We start from the raw sequence: 20,120 nt of genomic DNA, 5'->3' as shown, positions 1-20,120 counted from the left end.
CATCTACCACAGGAATTGTATGACTGCTTTGATTTTAAAAATAAAGAGAGGGATTCTGGAACAAAATTGTGCTGTGGAAAATGAAAATAATTTTTTTTTTATTTTTAAGCCACAGCTATATGACAAAGTCATTTTCACCAAGTTAAAGATGCATTAAAAATTACTACTTTTGAAAGCCAGCTGTAACTGTAGATAATGTTCATCTCAACAAGGAAACTGATGGACAGTGAGGGATCCTGATGAAAGCCATGGAAACTTTTCCCTATAAAAATGTACATACATTCAACATTTTGTGTTTAATTTCCAGAAAGTCCTGGGGCCCAAAGGAAGTCCATCCAATTCCACAGGTTAAAAACCCTGAAAATGAAAACATGACTGCTCTTCAGTTCAGAGTGGCTGAACTGTGAAGTAAATTAACTGCAAGTATGGCAACAAATACGACCACCCAAGGAATTATTCATTTTCTTTCCCATAATCTACAGATCTCCAACAATGCATATGAATGTTAAAAATTCAGTTGTGTCTAAATCCTATAATTACTTCATCAACCAGTCTGAGTAAAATGGCTTTACCTTAGTTTCCTTATATACCTGGTTGAAATGGGCCCAAGAGCTTGGTGATAAGTACAGATCTATTTTTTGTACTTTTTCAGAGACAAATTATTTTAAATCTGATGAATCCTTCTCTTTTGCTGTAATATATTCACAAATGAAGGCTCATGAAATGCATAAATAGCTAGAGTACTTCAAATATTGAGGCCTATCATTTTTCTCTTAAGAACTCTAACACATTCCTCCCTCTACTTTCTATTTATAGGCAATTGGAAATGTCTTTCTAAGTCTATAATAGTTGTGTGTGTGTGTTAGTTAATAATTGCCTCTACTTCCCCACCGCTCAATGATTCTAACTCCTTGCATTCCAGTTCCATTTTCCTATAGAACATGTTTTCTCAAAGGATGCCAGTGACAGCCTGATCCTTAAATCCATATATCTATCCACAGTCTCCATTTGGTTCAGCTTTAGAATCATATACCTTTAAGAATGTGGGGTTTAAAGTCCCAGGAAACAAGATTTTCATCTCAACTCTTTCCCTTATCAGTCTCAGATAATGCAGGTTCTTTTGAAAATTAAGTGAAACAATGAACATAGAAAGTGATAAAAATGCGAGGTGATAAATCATTTCTTCCTTGAAAGTGTCTTGAGTTTTTTGACACCAGATTATTCCAATTACTTCGTTTCTCTAGCCATTCTTTGTCTACTGTTTTTCCACTATCCCTTAAATGTTCAAATTCTTAAGAGTTGTTCTTTCAGTTTCCTTTTCATTCTATATTCTACATCATTCCTTCTTGAATATCTCACTTCTTTGCATGGATTTAAGTATACACCTTTAATAATGACCTCCAAACCTATATCATCAGCACTGATTTATCACTCCTTAATTCAACTCTTGCATTTCTTGTCTGCAATTTATCCACATAGATGTCCCACAACGGCCTCAGCTCAGCATATTAAAAACAGAAAGCTCCTCTTGCCCAGCACGTCTGCTCTTCCCTTATTTAGTTAATGGCATCAGCATGGTCCTCCTTAACCCAATTGAATATTTGATCTCTACCATGCTCTCATTTCTACATTCAATTAGTTGTCAAATTCTGTGGGTCCTACCCTCCCAACCCCTCCTGGGTGGCTCCCCTGAGACATTCAATGGACCCCCTAATTACTCTGCCTGGGGAACCTTCCACCACACCCAATTCCCCTTCCATTTTAGCCATACTAATCCTCTTAAGCCACAGTTAACAATGTGATTGCTAATTTTTTGGAGTAGCTTTCATTTTATTCCTTAATTCAGCCAATATTTATTGAGTGCCTGTTATATGTCTTATGTATTAAGAACAACCATCCAATAGAATTGGGCATTTTATAACATCTTTCCAATGTCTCTTTTCTGAACAATTTGTCCAACCCATTTGTTATTCTACTTGTATCTTATGTCTGGTCCTCTCAGCTACTAAATGGTTGCCACCCGTCCGGTTTTGGTATGCTTTACCCAATGCTTAAAACTTTTTACCTTCTTAGTCATCCATTTAACCAATGTATACCAGGGCCTTCTATGGAACAGGTACACCTTTAGGGCTGAGGATACAAAAAGTTGGCAAAATTCGTAATAGCCCTGCCCTCAGAGTAAAATGTTGAGTTCAAATTCTCAGGGAGTTTAATTCACATCAATTCTTTTATTTCTTTGCTGAAAGTAACATCCTTCATGAAAAACCCGAATTAGACAATGCTATTCTCCTCCTACTTCCACCCAAACCAACCTTGAGATGTTTCATTTAGCCACAGCTGGTCTTTCCACCGGGACTCAGATACCACTTAGCTCTGAAAATCTAGTACAACCTCTTGCTTATTCCACAAAGCCTAAATAATTTGCCTTAACTTCTAAAATTAGACATAATCGGATATAAGTTAACTTGCTTTTCAAATTATTTTCTACTAGTTCTCTTCCTCTAACTTGTGCTTTTATTAAACCTTACTAGTCACCTTTCCCCAAGTTTTTGTTGTTGTTGTTGTTGTTTTTGCTTTTCCACAAAATTCCCCATGACTAGAATTCTTTCAGAATTACACATATTTTTAAGGCCCAAGTTGGTTATCACTTCTTTTATAAATCATTTCATGGTCAGTAATTCCAGAGGAATGTCTTTTTTTTTAAAGATTTTATTTATTTATTTGACAGAGAGAGAGAGAGAGAGAGAGAGAGCACGAGCAGGGAGAGTGGCAGGCAGAGGGAGAAGCAGGCTCCCCACTGAGTAGAGAGCCCAATGCGGGACTTGATCCCAGGACCCCGAGATCATGACCGGAGCCAAAGGCAGACACCCAACCAACTGAGCCACCCAGGCATCCCAGGAATGTCTTTTTTAATGTTTGGAATATATATATGTATCTTGTAAATGCTCTGAGTTAAATTTGAGGGTTTAATTGTTTGGGTAATAGTCTTATCCCCCTCTTAGAATATAATAGTTCTTATTAATTATGTTTCTCCTACAGTATATTCCATAAAGTCCTTATTCAAAGACAAGTAATGAAGATATTATAATCAAAATATCAATTCATTAACCTTCCTTTTCTCCCACCCTCAAACTAGAACGGGCATCCAGACACATTGAAACATAATAGGAAATACAATGAAATTATGAGGTAAAAAAAAAATCTAAGTAATCTCCCTAGGATCACCACTAACTAATTCTCTAACTTTGGACAGATTTTTCAACATGTACAACTGGGAAGGAAGATATCCCGTTAACAGGGGAAGAGTCTGAGGAAAGACAAGGTAATTACTGACAGGATGTATATGAGGTAGAAGTTTGGAGGGTGGGCTCCAAAGTGACAAAAATATTTGAGCCTTGATTTTACCACTTATTATTAGCGTCACTTCAGCAATTTCACCATTTGGGGCTTACTTCCACATCAGTAAAATGAAGATAATAACAAGACACTTTGAAGATTTAATTAGTTAATAAAAATAAAGCAAATAAAATAGTGTCTGGAACATAGTAATCTAGCTATTATTATCCCTTAGCTTTATTTTTTTACTGTCCAAAAAACTGGAAATGGTATAGTTGATCTTAGACTCTATTATTTATTCATCTCCTGTACTCTAGTGCAGTAATATGAAAATAGGTTTAAGTTATTCCAAATATTTTATATTCAACCATGTCATAATTCAACAGAAACGCACTTCATCTTTCACTTACGTTCTCCAAATTGAGACCCTCTGTAAGTCTTACTTTTACTTCATTACTGTCAGATGATATAGTGAGAAGTTGCCTGATCAAAGCACAATAAAATATAGCCCATCCATTATTATTAGGGAGAAAAAGCCAAAAGTTGGCTATTTATATCAGTTTTATTGACCAAATAAATTAGAATGAAGTTTAACAAGACAGACATATGGCATTTTACTCTATAATGACCATGAAAAAGATTCAATGATGGTAGTTTTATAACAAGCTCTTAAGCCTTGGATACACATCCAGCTGATGCCTGGGAGATTATGACCATTCCCATTATTTGGAAACAAACTTCTCAATGTTTTACCTGACATTTTTCTTGTTAAATTTAACAGAGAGGTAATAATATTGGTTCTTCAGTGCAGAATATGCTTCAGGGACTCTTTATCTTTTATAACTATATATTTCAAGAAGTGTTCTAAAGTTTTTATAAATGCTTTTTACTTCACAGGTGCTTGAGGCTGGAAGGGATCCTGAGAGGTCATCACCCTGTCTTAAGGCAGACTGATTAATGTCTCCTAAAGGAAAAAGATGAAGAATTTAAGTATTCCACTACTCTTCTGTAGGACCACCCTCTTCGGCCCCCTATCCCTGCTCCCCAAACCAAACCCACCTTAGTAAGGCTATGCACACAAGAGCAAAGCTACTTTAATTTTTTTTTATTTTAATTGAGGCATAGCAAGCTTCAGATGTGATGATTAATTTAAATACAGAAAATAATCCTTAATAGAAAAAGTCTCAATATTGGAATGTCTATTATTACCATCATCGTTAAATTCAGTTATTATTTTTCAATCATAATGATTAATTAGGTTTAAATATTTGTGCATTTCACATTAGCAGATATTGCTCTGAATAGAGTGTTGTCCCAAATTTTATCACTTTAACAAAAAAGGAAACAAGTTGCTTAGCAATAAGGAAAGACAAAGGCTTAAAAATGCATCTCAAAAGATATTGTAGTCAACCATAAGAAGTCATAGTAAATGATGATATCTAAAAGAATGCTTGAATGTGGAAACTCAATGAGAAAAGAACTGTTTCCTATTAGCTTTAACAGCAGGGTTTGTTATCATTTAAATACACGCTCTAATACACTTAGTGTTTTGTGCTACATTTAACAAGATTAAGTGAACACACACTGTTTCAACTCAAATCTTTATCGGAAATCAGAGGCAAGCCTCATTTCTTGCCAAAACATTCTCTTGTGGCTCATTCTTGGAGCAAATTCCATATAAGTAAATCTGTTTACCCAGGTGGACCACTGATCAATTAAAGAATTTTCCTTTCAGGTAATTCTGCTTTACTGAACTTTGAAAACTTTATCTGAAAATTCTAAAAAGTAGATGCATCTGATATGCTATAAAGACTATAATTTGTAATAAAATGAAAATGGCATTCAAATAGAGCAAAGAATTAAAATTAGGATAAGCTCTCAAAGTTCTTACATGATCTCACTATAATGCTACAAATAATTAGATTCTGAGGAAAAGTAGTAGATACTAGATAGCTTACCCAAAAGAACAAAGTGTCTCATTGTCTCATGTGTTAACTTCCCCCTTGATGGAAAAAGCTTGAACTGCCTGAAGTGAGCTTCCAGGAACATTACAAAAGAGGCGCCCACATCTCAACTTTCAGATAATCTTACTGAAAATTTTAGCCTATCAAATCATCCTAGACACCAGATTCCCTTTTAAAGTACAATACATCTCTCATTTCTTGCATTTTATATTATCTTATAAGGTATTTCTCCTTTCATTTATATCATGCAAGTATACATATTTTGAATCTAGTTCACTATACATCTATATTTTATAAAATATTTTTTATGTTCTACCTCAAGTTCAACAGATGTATATAGCTTCTATTGTTTTAGTTTTCCACATTTGTAAGTAATAAAATAGTATGAATATATGATGCATGATATAAAAGTGCTTTTGTCACACTTCTATTTGTCTTGAGGTAATTTAAAAATCCAGTTATTTGGGTATCACATATCTTGATGGGTCTTTGGCATTTTCAATTAATTATAGTTCTTTATAAAAGACTAAAATCTTTTTTTCTTTTTCTAAATCATCTACAGTCAATGACATGATGACAAAGTGATAGTCAGGGTTTTTGTGGTAGGCAGAATAATGGCCCCAAAGATGTGACTTCCTTATGGGTTATCTTCTCATTCATAAATGTGATACATCATACTTGGTTGTGTCCCAACTCCTAGGGCCCCATCTTTTATTGAATAAATCTATATGTTGAGTGTATTAATGAATCATCAAAAGATACCTAGAGAATTTCTTATAACAAATTATACAAAAGTATGATATTAGTTCTACCTGTGTAAATATTATGCTTCACCTTTAAAGAGAAAGGTAAAAAATGAGAAGAGAGGATAGCATAATATGATTGTGCACATCTAAAAAGAGTATCTTTGGGAAGCATTGTTGGGAAGAAAAAGACAGTAACAATGCATCTGTGACATCATTTTCTTTTAGACTGTGTTCTAGTGTCAACAACATCTTTAAAGATAATTAATTATCAAATTCTAGTCCTACTCTTTACTTATTTGGTCTTGGCTAAGTTACTGATATGTTTTGAGCCTAGATTTCCTCATATGTCAATAGGGGCTTCAATTATTACCTTGTCAAGTGTATTAACAAGCTAGTTATTCATTAAAATCTAGTCTCTTTTTCTCTGAGCACACAGCTGGATCATATTCCTCAGCCCTTCTTTTATGACCAGTCATAGGTCTATGTGCTGGTCAATGAGATATGAGGATAAATGAAATGTGTTCCATAAAACCTGTCCCATACAATCCTCTGTTCCCTTGCCCTTTCTGCCTAAAGGAGGAGAACTCCAAGGGAGATCTTGCAAGCCAGAGGCTAGAGATGGCAGAGCCACTGATCCTCAGGGGTCCTAAGTGACTAAGCAAAGCCCTCCTATTGCTGTGTCTCTGCTATTTTATGTAATCAACAACCAAACAATACCTTCTTATAGTTGAACCACTTTACACTTGGCTTATTTTGTTATCACAACTTAATCTACGCTAATTTGTGTGTGTGTGGTTTGGAGCCTACTCAGGTGTTTCTAAAAAAAAAAAAAATAGGTTTCATTGTAAGTATTTTATGAGTTTTTAATGGCTATAAGAGAAATTACTACAAGTTTTGCAGCCTAAAATGAAACATTTATTACCTCACAATTTCCATAGGTCAGGAGTACAGACATACCTTTACTGGGTCCTTTACTCAGGGTGTCACAAGAATGCAACAAAATGTCAACTAGGACTAAGTTCTTATCAAAAGCTTGTGGCCTTTTTCCAATGGTCCCTTGCAGCTGAAAAACCCATGGCTGCTTGCTTTTTCAACAGGAAAAAGATGCTCTGGTATCCAGATGCTTTTTCAAAGGGTTTATCTGATTAAGTCACACTCACCCCCAAAAATCTAACTCAAATTCAGCTGATAAGGGATGTTAATAACATCTGTAAAATCTGTTCATCTTGTCATATAACATAAACAATCATTGAAGTGATATCCTACCACCTGTGCCATATTCTGTTGGCTAGAAGGATCACAGGATCCACTGATTAGCAAGAGGAGGGGATTGTACAGGGTGACTAATTGACTGTCTCTACCAGTTTTCTATTCTTACAGTGGTGATCAGAGGAACAGAAAGTATTATCACAATTAGAGGTAAAGAGAAGAAAGTGCCATGGGAAGCTCCCAGCATCTCAGTGCATTCTGTTAAGTTATATCAGAAAGACTGGAGTGTGAAAACCAGCTCCAAAATAGTTCAAGCCTAAAAATTAAACTGTACCAACTTATGTAGCAAATATTCGAAAGAGATTAGAACTACCTTCAGTGAACTAGGAAGACTACATAAGGGCCACAAAGTAACATGAAATAGCAAATATATGGATTAAAATGCAATGAAGTAAATATAATAATCTAAATATTGATTATATAGGTATTTTGTTACATTTGCATTTTTTATCTGCATTATTTAAAAGTCATTGAAAAGAAAGGGTGAACTAGAGGTCAGAAAATGTCTATAACTCATTTGCTAACTTACCAAAAACCTTCATTTTCTAGAGAAAAGGTATATTTGAATGGAAAAGTCCAGAGTAAATCTGATTATTCTTTTAGGGAGTTTAGGAAAGAAAACAATAGGGGGAAAATGAAATCTTAACTGCAATTTGGTTGTGCAATTTATCTTTCATATTTTCTGTTACTGGCCTTTTCAACATCATTTTCACAGTCTAGACAAAGAAGTTAAACTAGGCCATATTTTACACTACTGCTTTAAAGAGGTGAATTTTAGTTATTTTTATATCATTTAATTTTATTTTACAAACACTGGAGAGTGTTGACCTATGTTCTAGGCATTTTTTAAATATATAAGCAAAACAATTTATTTCCAAAAACTAATATATGAGGCATGGACTGTTTGTAGCCCCATTTTCCGGATGAGGAAATGGAAGCCCAGACAGAATTAAAGGGTGTAACTGGATTGTTTCTAATGTCTGTGCTTTTAACCCATACATCGTGATGTCTGTTCTCGTGGCTGACTTGCTTCCACTACTGCATATGCCTGACTTCTTCTGAGGCTCCTTCCTTTGACTCCCCTCACCCACACAGAAGGAAAAAGAGGACAAAGTCATATTTCCTTTAATTTTCAGGAAATATTTATTTGGTAGTTTCTCATTTGGCATAAGAAAATTGACAACATTAGATGATGTAATGTAATGTAAATGGCCTACACATTTTAGAAGAGCATCAAAATCCAGAAGCAGACCTCCCATAGTACTATCATAAAATGGCTGCATACTAGTAAAACATTGGAGGTTATAAGAAAAGAGTTAACATAGCTGGTATAACTGCTATTCTTACAAAGACCTGCCTGCAAGTTTGGCCCTTGGCTGGCATCTGGGAATCTGCATCTCAGAAATTCCCAGTTTCACAAGTTCCGGCTCATCACTCCATAACTAATAAGTGTGGTTTACTGTGCCTAAAGTGTTTGTACAATGTAGTTTATGCCAAACATCTTCTTTCTTTCTGTTATCTTGGAATTTGGGTACATGTGAGGCAGAGAGTGCCTATGTGACCAGGCCAAATAAAAACCTGGAACATAAGCAGAAAAATAGTGAAGACAAAAACAGGAGCAAAGAACATGCGCAACAAATAGCACACAGTAACCAAAATGGCATATATTAATCCAACTATATCAATAATCACTTTGAACAACAATGATCAAAATAGACTAATTAAAAGATAAAGACTGTCAGAATGGATTCATAAACAAGCCCCAATTATATGTTGTCTATAAGAGCTCAATTTTAAATGTGAAGACACACAGACTAAGAGTATAACACAAATCAAAAGAAAGCAGGAATAGCTACACAAATTTCAAGCAGAGCAGATTTCAAAGCAAGGGGAGTTATCAGAGATAAAGAAGTGCGTTATGTAGTGCCAAGGGGGTCAATTCTCCAAGAAGACATAACAATCCTTATAATGTATACACCTAACAAAAGAGTGCCAAACTGTGTGAAGCAAAAAAATAACAGAATTGTAAAGAGAGACAGATGGAGATTATCTACCATAGTTGGAAACTTCAACACTACTCTATCAGAAACAGACAGATTCAGTAGGCAGAAAAAGCAGTTAGAATATAGTTGAATTCAACAATACCATCAATGATTGGGTATAATGAACATCTATAGATTTCATCCAAAAACAGCAGAATACACATTTTTCTCAAGTTCATACGGAACATTCATCAAGATATAGTCATAAAAACTATAGTCTGAGTCATAAAACACACCTTAACCAATTTAAAATAATAGAAATAATACAATGTCTGCTTTCAGATCACAATGGAATTAAACTAGAATTCAGTAATAGGAGGATAACTGGAAAATCCCCAAATACTTGGAGATTAAACAAAAGGGTTGAAGAAGAAATCTCAAGAGAAGTTAAAAAATATTTTTAACCAAATGAAAATGAAAACACAACTTATCAAATATGTGAGATGCGGCAAATCAGTGCTTAGAAATCTTGGATTGAATGCATATATTAGAAAAAAAGAAAGAACTAAAACCAATAATCTAAGTTTTCTCTTAGGGAAACTAGGGAAAAAAGATCAAATTAAATCTAAAGTAAGTTGGAAAGAAGGAAGGAAGGAAGGAAGGAAGGAAGGAAGGAAGGAAGGAAGGAAGGAAGGGAGGGAGGGAGAGAGGGAGGGAGGGAGGAAGGAAGGAAAAGAGAGAAAGAAAGAAAAAGAAAAAGAAAGAAAGAAAGAAAGAAAGAAAGAAAGAAAGAAAGAAAGAAAAGAAAGGTTAGAACAGAAATCAATGAAATGGAAAACAGAAAATCAATAGAGAAAATCAATAAAACCAAAAGCTGGTTCTTCGAAAATACCAGTAAAATTTATAAGCCTCTAACTAGACTAAGAAAAAATAATCATATGATTATATCAATAGATGCAAATGCAGAAAAAGGATTTGATAAAACCCAACACCAATTTATGATAAAAACACTCAGTAAACTAGGTATAAAGGGGAACTTCCTCAACTTGCTAAAGAACATCTACAAAGAATCTACAGCTAACATCACACTTAATGGTAAGAGACTAGAAGCTTTCCCTCTAAGATCAGGTAAATGGTGAGGATGTCCCCTCTCTACACTCCTTTCCCACATCATACTAAAGATTCTAGCTAGTTCAGTGAGACAAGAAAAAGAAATAAAAGCTATACAGATTGGGAAGAAAGAAAATTACCTCTGTTCACAGATGACATGATTATCTATGTAAAAAGTCTGAAAGAATTGAGAACACCAACAACAAAACTTGTGGATCTATTGTGCAATCATAGCAAGGTTGCAGGATACAAGGCTAATATACAAAAGTCAATTGCTTTCCTATATACTAGTAACAAACAAGTGAAATTTGAAATTAAAAATACAGTATCATTTATATTCACATGCAAAAATAGGAAATATATAGATGTATGTCTAACAAAACATAGAGAAAATCTACACGAACAGAAATATAAAACTCTGATGAACAAAAACAAAGAGAACTAAATAAGTGAGGAAATTTTCCATGTTCCTGGAGGGGAAGGATCAACACTGTCAAAATATCAGTTCTTCCCATCTTTATCTATAGATTCAATGCAATCCCAATCAAATCCCAGGAAGTTATTTTATAGATATCAACAAATTGATTCTAAAGTTCATATGAGGAGGAAAAACATACAAAATAGTCAACAAATTTGAGGACTGACACTACCAGCTTTGAGACATACTATAGAAGTCTAGTAATCAATATATGGCAATATTAGCAAAAATGTAGACAAATAGATAAATGGAACAGAAGAGAGAACACAGAATAGACCCACTTAAGTATAATCACCTGATCTTTGACAAAGGAGCCAAAGCAATAGAATGGAGCCAAGATATTCTTCTTGACAAATGATGTTGGAACATCTGAACATCAACATGCAAAAAATAAATAAATTTTAAAAATTAAAAAATAAAAAGAATCTAGACACAGATCATACACCTCTGACAAAACTGAACTCAAAATGGGTCACCTACCTAAAAATAAAATACAAAACTATAAAGTTTCCAGAAGACAACAAAGGAAAAAACCTAGATGACCTTGGGTATGGCAATAACTTTGAAAGATGCTTCAATCATATGTCAACAGGGAAATGCAATATAAACAATGAGATACCACTAGATATCTATTAGAATGGCCAAAATATGGAACACTGGCAGCACCAAATGCTAATGAAGAAGTGAAGCAGCAGGAACTTTCATTCATTGCTGGTGGTGTCCCTTTGTAAGGCAATTTGGTAGTTTCTTACAAAATTAAACATACTCTTATCATAAAATACAGCAATCACGCTCTTTGCAAATGAATTTAAAACATGTCTAAACCTGCATGTGAATGTTATAGCAGTTTTATTCATAACTGCCAAACTTGGAAGCAACGAAGATATCCTTCAGTAGGTGATGGATAAATAAACTGTGGTACATCTGAATAAAGGAATATTGTTCACCATTAAAAAAGAAATGAGCTCTGAAGCCATGAGAAGACATGGAAGAATATCAATGCATATTACTAAGTGAAAAAAGTTAATCTGAAAAAGGCTATATACTCTATGATTTCTCTATATGAATTCTGGAACAGGTAAAACAATAGATACAGTAAAAACACCAATGGTTGCCAGGGGTTGGTTGGATAGAGGGATGAGTACATAGAGCATGGAGGATTTTTGACACAGTGAAAATAATCTATATTATAACATAATGATGAATACATACATTAAACATCTGTCCAAACTCATAGGACATGAAGAGTGAATTACATTGTAAATTAAAGACTTTGGGGTATTATGATGTATCAGCATAAATTCATCGATTATAAGAAGTGTACCACTTTTGTGAAGGATGTTGGTTATAAGGGAGGTTATGCATGTGTGGGGGTAGGTGGTATATGGGAAATTGCTGTACCTTCCCCTCAATTTTGCTATGAACCTAAAACTGCTCTAAAAACATAAAGTTTAATAAAGAAAAAATGAAAGAAAAATCTAATGACTAAATATGTTAGAAGAAACATTAAAAAAAAAAGAAAAGACAGTCTCTTCAACAAATGGTGTTGGGAAAACTGGACAGCCACATGCAGAAGAATAAAACTGGACCATTTCCTTACACCACACACAAAAATAGACTCAAAATGGTTAAAAGACCTAAATGTGAGACAGGAATCCATCAAAATCCTAAAGGAGAACACAGGCAGCAACCTCTTTGACCTCAGCCGCAGCAACTTCTTCCTAGAAACATCGCCAAAGGCAAGGGAAGCAAGGGCAAAAATGAACTATTGGGACTTCATCAAGATAAAAAGCTTTTGCACAGCAAAGGAAACAGTCAGCAAAACCAAAAGACAACTGACAGAATGGGAGAAGATATTTGCAAATGACCTATCAGATAAAAGGCTAGTATCCAAAATCTATAAAGAACTTATCAAACTCAACACCCAAAGAACAAATAATCCAATCAAGAAATGAGCAGAAGACATAAACAGACATTTTTCCGAAAAAGACATCCAAATGGCCAACAGACACATGAAAAAGTGCTCAACATTGCTCGGCATCAGGGAAATCCAAATCAAAACCTCAATGAGATACCACCTCACACCAGTCAGAATGGCTAAAATTAACAAGTTAGGAAATGACAGATGTTGGGGAGGATGCAGAGAAAAGGGAACCCTCTGACACTGTTGGTGGGAATGCAAGCTGGCGCAGCCACTCTGGAAAACAGTACGGAGGTTCCTCAAAAAGTTGAAAATAGAGCTACCATACGACCCAGCAACTGCACTACTGGGTATTTACCCCAAAGATACAAATGTAGTGATCCAAAGAGATACATGCACCCCGATGTTTATAACAGCAATGTCCACAATAGCCAAACTATAGAAAGAGCCAAGATGTCCATCGACAGATGAATGGATAAAGAAGATGTGGTATATACATACAATGGAATATTATGCAGCCATCAAAAAGAATGAAATCTTGCCATTTGCAACGACATGGATGGAACTGGAGGGTATTATGCTCAGCGAAATAAGTCAATCAGAGAAAGACAAGTATCGTATGATCTTACTGATATGAGGAATTCTTAATCTCAGGAAACAGACTGAGGGTTGCTGGAGTGGTGGGGGGTGGGAGGGATGGGGTGGCTGGGTGATAGATATTGGAGAGGGTGTGTGCTCTGGTGAGCACTGTGAATTGTGTAAGACTGATGAATCATAGACCTGTACCTCTGAAACCAATAATACATTATATGTTAAAAAAAAAAAAGAGAGAGAGAGAAGATAGTAGAAAGGGAAAAATGAAGGGAGGGGAAATCAGAGGGGGAGACGAATCATGAGAGACTGTGGACTCTGAGAAACAAACTGAGGGTTCTAGAGGGGAGGGGGGTGGGGGGAAGGGGTAGCCTGGTGATGGGTATTAAAGAGGGCACATTCTGCGTGGAGCGCTGGGTATTATGCACAAACAATGGACCATGGAACACTACATCAAAAACTAATGATGTAATGTATGGTGGTTAACATAACATAATAAAATAAAATTTAAAAAAAAAGAAAGAGGGCGCCTGGGTGGCTCAGATGGTTAAGCATCTGCCTTCGGCTCAGGTCATGATCCCAGGGTCCTGGGATCGAGTCCCTCATCGGGCTCCCTGCTCCTTGGGAGTCTGCTTCTCCCTCTGCTTGTCTCTCTCTCTCTCTCTCTCCCTCTGTCTCTCATGAATAAATAAATAAAATCTTTAAAAAAAGAAAGAAAGAAAAAAAGAACTTGTACACTGATTCTCTAATGCTTTTCCCTGGTAGTCAACGTTTTTTGCAGGGTGTTCCTTTACTGTACTCAAACAGCCTCCTAGTGACTCATCCTGAGGACCCTCTAGACAGGAGGCCATAAGAGTTTGCACAAGGCTCCTAATTGTCATAATTGCTTTTATTTATTTTTCAAGTTTGTTAGTGATAACATGGTTATATATCACTGTGCTTTAATTTTCCTGGAGTCATTGTAATCCTTAATCAATAAGGACATTTTATTTGACAGATGATTATAAAATAATTATTAATCAGTGCAACTTATAAAACTTTGTGCATAGAATCACTAAATTGGGAATAATAGGATTTTGTTACAACCATGCTTAAAAGAATGTGAAGTACTGATATACTTTATATCCAAATAGATATAAAATCAGTGAAAGAGTATTAGTACTCATCTGCTGTTTGTGGTGGGTATTTGCTAAAAGTGGCCAGTGAAACTACATCTACATAAAATGTTGTAGCCCTCTGCCCATATTCTCTTTAAGACTGAGCCTCCAGAAATGTCAGTTGCTGACAGGTCTCAGTTGAGTCCCCTCCTTTGGAACTACCCTTGCCAAAGCTAACACTGCCTCACCACATATGGTCATTCAACTTTTTGTTCTGCCCAAACCTCCTACCCTCACTTCCATGTGGGTTTTATTTCAGTTTACTCCCCAGTAACTTCCTGCCAACAAATCTCTACCTCAGATTTCTTTTTTCAGGAAGCCGGACTTAAGGAAAAGCCATAACATATAAAGTCTGTTAAATTTCTAAAGGAAATAGTCTACCTGGGTGTTCACGATGTCTTTCAATTTATAAAACAAGTTTAATTTAAGAATTGGTAAGCTGAAACATGATCTTCCTTTCATAAATTCCACTGTAATGAATAGTCATTATGCTGCAATCTAATAGCATATCATAGGCAGATTTTTCAATCCCAAGCAATTATGCAAAAGAAATAGTAAAAATTACCTTTTAAATTTTAGCACAAATAAAGCAATATAATATATAACTGAATTATATGTTTTTTTTAAATATGACCATTGCAGTCCAAAAAATTTTTGTCAAATAAGAAGTTAAATTTCTCATTTGTAAAATTGTAATCCTCCCTTTTAATGTTTATTTAATCAACAAATATTTTTTAAGTGCTTTCCATATGCCATCACTGAATGTTCTGGGGACATGAGAGAAACATTAAATATAGGATCTCTGCACAAAGAACTTGAAATCAAGAGGGGATTCAAGGGTTATATCCACCAGTAAATAATAAAAAAAATAGAACTGACTTCAACAGTGTGATTTACTAAGTGCCAGATACTATTGGTTGCTTAAATCTTTCTTTTTTGCCTATAGAATGCTCATTCTGTTTGGAACATGAATGAATATCATGACTAGTACCAGCCAATGACAATAATAAGTAAATAAATAAATAAAAATGATTTTCCAGGCTCTTTTGTAATTAGTGTTGGCCATGTGGCCTGTTTGTGGCCAACAAGATGTAAGGAGATATCAGCAGAAGGGCTAAGAGTGTTACTTCTTTGACTTCCTTCCCTGAATGCAGAATGCACAGTTGACTCTTGAATAATATGGGTTTCAACTTACAGGTCCACTTATTCATGGATTTTTTTCCAGTACGGTGTTATAAATGCATCTTCTCTTCCTTATGAATTTCTAAACATTTTCTTTTATCTGGTTTCCTTTATTGTAATAATACAGTATTATTACAAAAATAAAACTCTTATTTTTCCTCAAATATTTATGTAGATACATTTCCATTCAACTGAGAAACATGCTATCAAATAAAATTATAGCAATGCAAGAATAAGCATTGTTTCAATGGTTTTGTTATTACAAACAACACTGAAATAAATCCAAATCTAAACCTTGTTCTTGTAGGCAAGAGTTTCTGGTATGGGATTTCTGGGGCATAATCTACGTACATGTCCATGTATTTTCTAGATACTGGCAACTGGCTCTTTAGAGCTACACTACTGTGTACTCATAGTAAACATATATGGAGGTACCCATGTCTCCACAACCTTTCCAAAATTAATACTGTCAGACTTAATTTATTTTTTCAATATGGAGGGTAACAATAGTATTTCACTGCCATCTTAATATGTTCTCCATTGCTAGCAGCTGAGAACTTTCTCATATGTTTCTTTCAAAATTTTAGTTCATGTTATTTTTACACTTCAGGTACATTAGGTGTTTTACCATAAGAGAGACCTTATATAAATATAACTAAAATATATCAAATAATTTAGAGGTAAGGCAGAAGATATGAAAATATCCATATGGTATGACAAGGTTCAAGAACTAACTCTGTTAATTGATACCAAGGAGAATTAAATCGACATTCTAGAAAACTTCCAAGCATTTGAGGAATGACTTCAGTCATCAAGGTTACTAGCTTGAGAGGCACAGCTCTAAATATTTTAGGGTTTTCTTTTCTGCTCTTACAAAACAACCATGCTTTTTAGCACATAAACCTTTCTAGCTACTGGATTTAGCAGTCACAGTGCCTCACTGGGCATGTTTAACCACTTTTCAAATGCATATGAGAAGAATTCTCCTTCTGAAACTCAGTTCAGTCCTAAATATAAAGTTATAAATGTGAAAGCATCCATGTGTATTCTAAAGCACTGTATAAATGTAAGGAATTACCTTCATTACCTAGTGTTATTGGAGTTAAATTCTAGGAGATTGAGTAGTGTATTTCAAGTGGCACATCTGAATATAAGAAGTGAACACATTTCTTTTAAGATTATGAATACTGAAGCAAAATCCACCCTGGAATTACCCTATATAAAATGAAAGTTTAATTTCCTTAAAGTGTATGCCATCTCATTCCCTAGTGTGTAGCAGCAAATTGTTTTCTTTTTTTTTTTTTTACTTTGGTGCTACAGATGCCAGAGAATATTTCTCCCATATTTCTCCCATCATTTGAACAGAGGCTTTGGTCTCCAATAGACGGAAATGTGAACTAGGTTATCCTTGCCAAAGTCACAAAAAAATGCAACTATGGAACCCATACTTTCAAATTTCAATGAGAAAAAAGTCCCTAGATCTAGAGAACTTTTTTTGAAATGACAAATCTTTTGTTTTATTCTGTTCTGTTTTCATAGAGTATAACATTACAGCAATGAATTTATTAGTATCTCTGAATGCCCTGAAGTTCAGAAGAACAATAACTATAAACCATGATTATTCACAAGTTTTTGTTGTACATGAAAACTCTTGAATCACAATCACCATTGTCATTCCTTTTATGTGAAGAAAATAATGCAAATGATTTCCAAGGAATGAGGCACATCTATACTTGAAGCATTGGATGAGTAATTTTAAATTCTCTTTTATTTTTATTTCAATAAATGTACAATGCAATAGTGAAATAGCAGTTTATAACCCTTGACTACAAGTCAAGAAGTAAAGAAGTTTTGACTGAGATCACCCAACCAACATAAGTGTATGTAAATTTCCAATATGAGTAAGATTCTCTTCCAAAGAACCCATATAAACACAAACTGTCTCTTTCTCTCTCTCTCTCTTTCTCTCTCTCTCTCTCTCTCTCTCTCTCTCACACACACACACACACACACACACACACACCCTTGGCGATAACCTTTCCTTCAAGGGAAAGAATGGGCCTGTAAATCAACTTTCTTTAGACACAATGGCTAGTTATTAGAGATTTCATCTTTTCAGCTAGGCAAGATAATTTCCTAAAAGGTTTCCCCCAATGTAGATTTTGAATTGGAAAACAGTTACTGTAAATTAATATAATGTCACTGGTTTGAGAGGAAAGATTTATGTGCTCTTCCTCCAAAGACTAGAAACTGAGCAGTTCTTTGTTTAGTATCGTCCTCTTCATGTCTCCTTTTTTATAAGAGAAGCCTGAAGAGCTGTTTGCCATGAAGGCCACATTTTCTATTAAGCATAACTAATCAAACACACATACATACCATGTGTAAATGACACTCACTTCAGCATTGCTACTTTACCTAGTAAAAATTCTTTAAAACATACACTTCTTGAATGATCATTTTACCCTCTGCTTTTGAAAGTACCCAGGCTTCAGAGAAGTTTTATAAAACAGATTTGCTATTGATATAACATGGCAATTTGCATTAAAATCTATATGAACTCACAGTCCTAAAAACTGTGTAGAAGGCACTTTGATAATGGAACGTGTTCACTGACTGGTTGTCTTCTATTTATTTCAACTACTATCTTGGCATTATGTTTTCAGTGAATTTTACTTGTTCGTTTTGACCTCAAATCATATTCAAGAAAGCCCATAGCTATTTGGTTGTAGAATAGGGAATATTCATTTGTTTTTCCATATGAACTTGTCCAACTGTACCATAGTAGTCAAATTGTTCAAATGTTTATATTTCATAAAATTACATATGTTAGACAAAAGTTATGTCCCACTTTCTAGTCTAATTGTTTTAAGGGGTACAATTTCGTGACAATTTACCCAAATCCTTTCAATGTAGTAATAAAGTACTGTTAATTTTTTTAATTAAACACATCTCAAGAAATAGTCTTCCTACAAAATGAGCTATGATTATTAATTTGACAGCTTTGAAAGAATAAAATGGGATTTAACTTTGTGAAAAGGTCAGCATGTAGATTTTTCAGCTTCTAGAAGTGGCCTTGAAAGCCACTGCTGGTAGAGATTGATATAAGTGGATCAATCCAAAACTTCCCCAAGTCTGGTGATTTCTCCCACCAGTAAATATGAAATCATAGTGGCAGGTCATCTTTAAGGAAAAGTTTTGCTTCAGGAAGTTCTGAGTATCTAAGCTCTCACACTATGACTAAGAATCTTTGATGATAGAATTTGACCACAACGGAGTCCCTCCTTCATTTACCCTTAATCATATATCAACAATTATCTGATAATAGATAAGGAAGGAACATGTGGTTGGCCATCTCACAACAATATATTAAACAGATGCTTAGTGCTAAACGAATCTTTTGTTTTCCCAAGTTAATGAAGCCAGATAGAGATTAATATGCTTGCACCATTCTGCGTGCTAACTATGAACACCTTTTATTGTATATCTATAAATAGCAGGCCAGTAATAGTGCTTAATGATAATAAATATCCAATAGGAGATCTAAATTTAGGGATAATTTGCATGTGATACTGTATTCCCTCAAAAGTCAGGAGACTGTGGTTCCTAACCCCATAGAGCATAAGAATTATATTTCTATTTCTATATTCCTCATTTAAACTTAGTTTACTAAGTCATGAAGGCACTGCCTTTTCAATAAATGTGTTAATGAAAAATTCTAAATCTTTTCCTGTTTTGAAGTATAACTTTTGCAACAATGGCAAATCAGCAGATTGCCCTATGTTGACACTCTTACTCTCAAATTATTATTTGCGTGATAGATAATCGCACTCTTTTTTTTAAGATTTTTTATTTATTTATTTGACACAGAAAGAGAGAGTGAGAGAGAGAGAGCACAAGCACGGGGAGCAACAGGCAGGCAGAAGGAGAGGGAGAAGCAGGCTCCCCACAAGCAAGGAGCCCTATGTGGGGCTCGATTCCAGGACCCTGGGATCATGACCTGAGCTGAAGGCAGTGCTTAACTGAGCCACCGAGGCGCCCTGATAATCACACTTTTTAAGCTTAAAAACAAACAGATAGTTTTACTCCCTTTTCTTGGTACTAAATGCTGACAATGCTATTTTCTCTTTAAAATTATCTTAATGGTCTAAGACACTGTACTTTATAATAAACAAATATTTAGTTTAATTGAATACCTAAGCTTATGAAAGAAAAAAATCAGAACACTGGTGATGTAACAGAGTATAAGCCCCAGACAGAAATTACAACCCTAACTTAAAAATGTTACTGTGTTTAGATTGGTGAATTTTATTACAAATTATTTACAGATTTTTCTTCAGATCAGAAAAAAGTATATAAAATTAGGCACTGAGTTTTAACTGTGAAA

At 34.7% G+C, this 20,120-nt stretch overlaps 1 protein-coding gene and 1 long non-coding RNA gene across 13 annotated transcripts in view; one reads left to right on the top strand and one right to left on the bottom strand.

The window, feature by feature from the left end:
* The window catches only part of LOC141373579 (uncharacterized), a 39,476-nt gene extending 33,856 nt beyond the window's left edge, over positions 1 to 5,620 (top strand). For both annotated transcript variants that reach the window (XR_012379734.1, XR_012379743.1), the window contains 2 exons: positions 3,254 to 3,322; positions 4,234 to 5,620. This is a non-coding gene — a long non-coding RNA (uncharacterized lncRNA). The remainder of the gene's footprint in view (positions 1 to 3,253; positions 3,323 to 4,233) is intronic.
* Positions 1 to 20,120, bottom strand: part of ROBO2 (roundabout guidance receptor 2) — a 1,626,757-nt gene that overhangs the window by 1,412,736 nt on the left and 193,901 nt on the right. The window lies entirely within an intron of this gene.

This window comes from Callorhinus ursinus, unplaced genomic scaffold, assembly GCF_003265705.2.
Source record: "Callorhinus ursinus isolate GAN/ISIS: 27379988/994484 unplaced genomic scaffold, GSC_fseal_2.0 scaffold1, whole genome shotgun sequence".
NCBI classification, from domain to species: Eukaryota; Metazoa; Chordata; class Mammalia; order Carnivora; family Otariidae; genus Callorhinus; species Callorhinus ursinus.
Note: the sequence above shows the minus strand (reverse complement) of the source record. Positions and strands in the feature narration are given on the sequence as shown.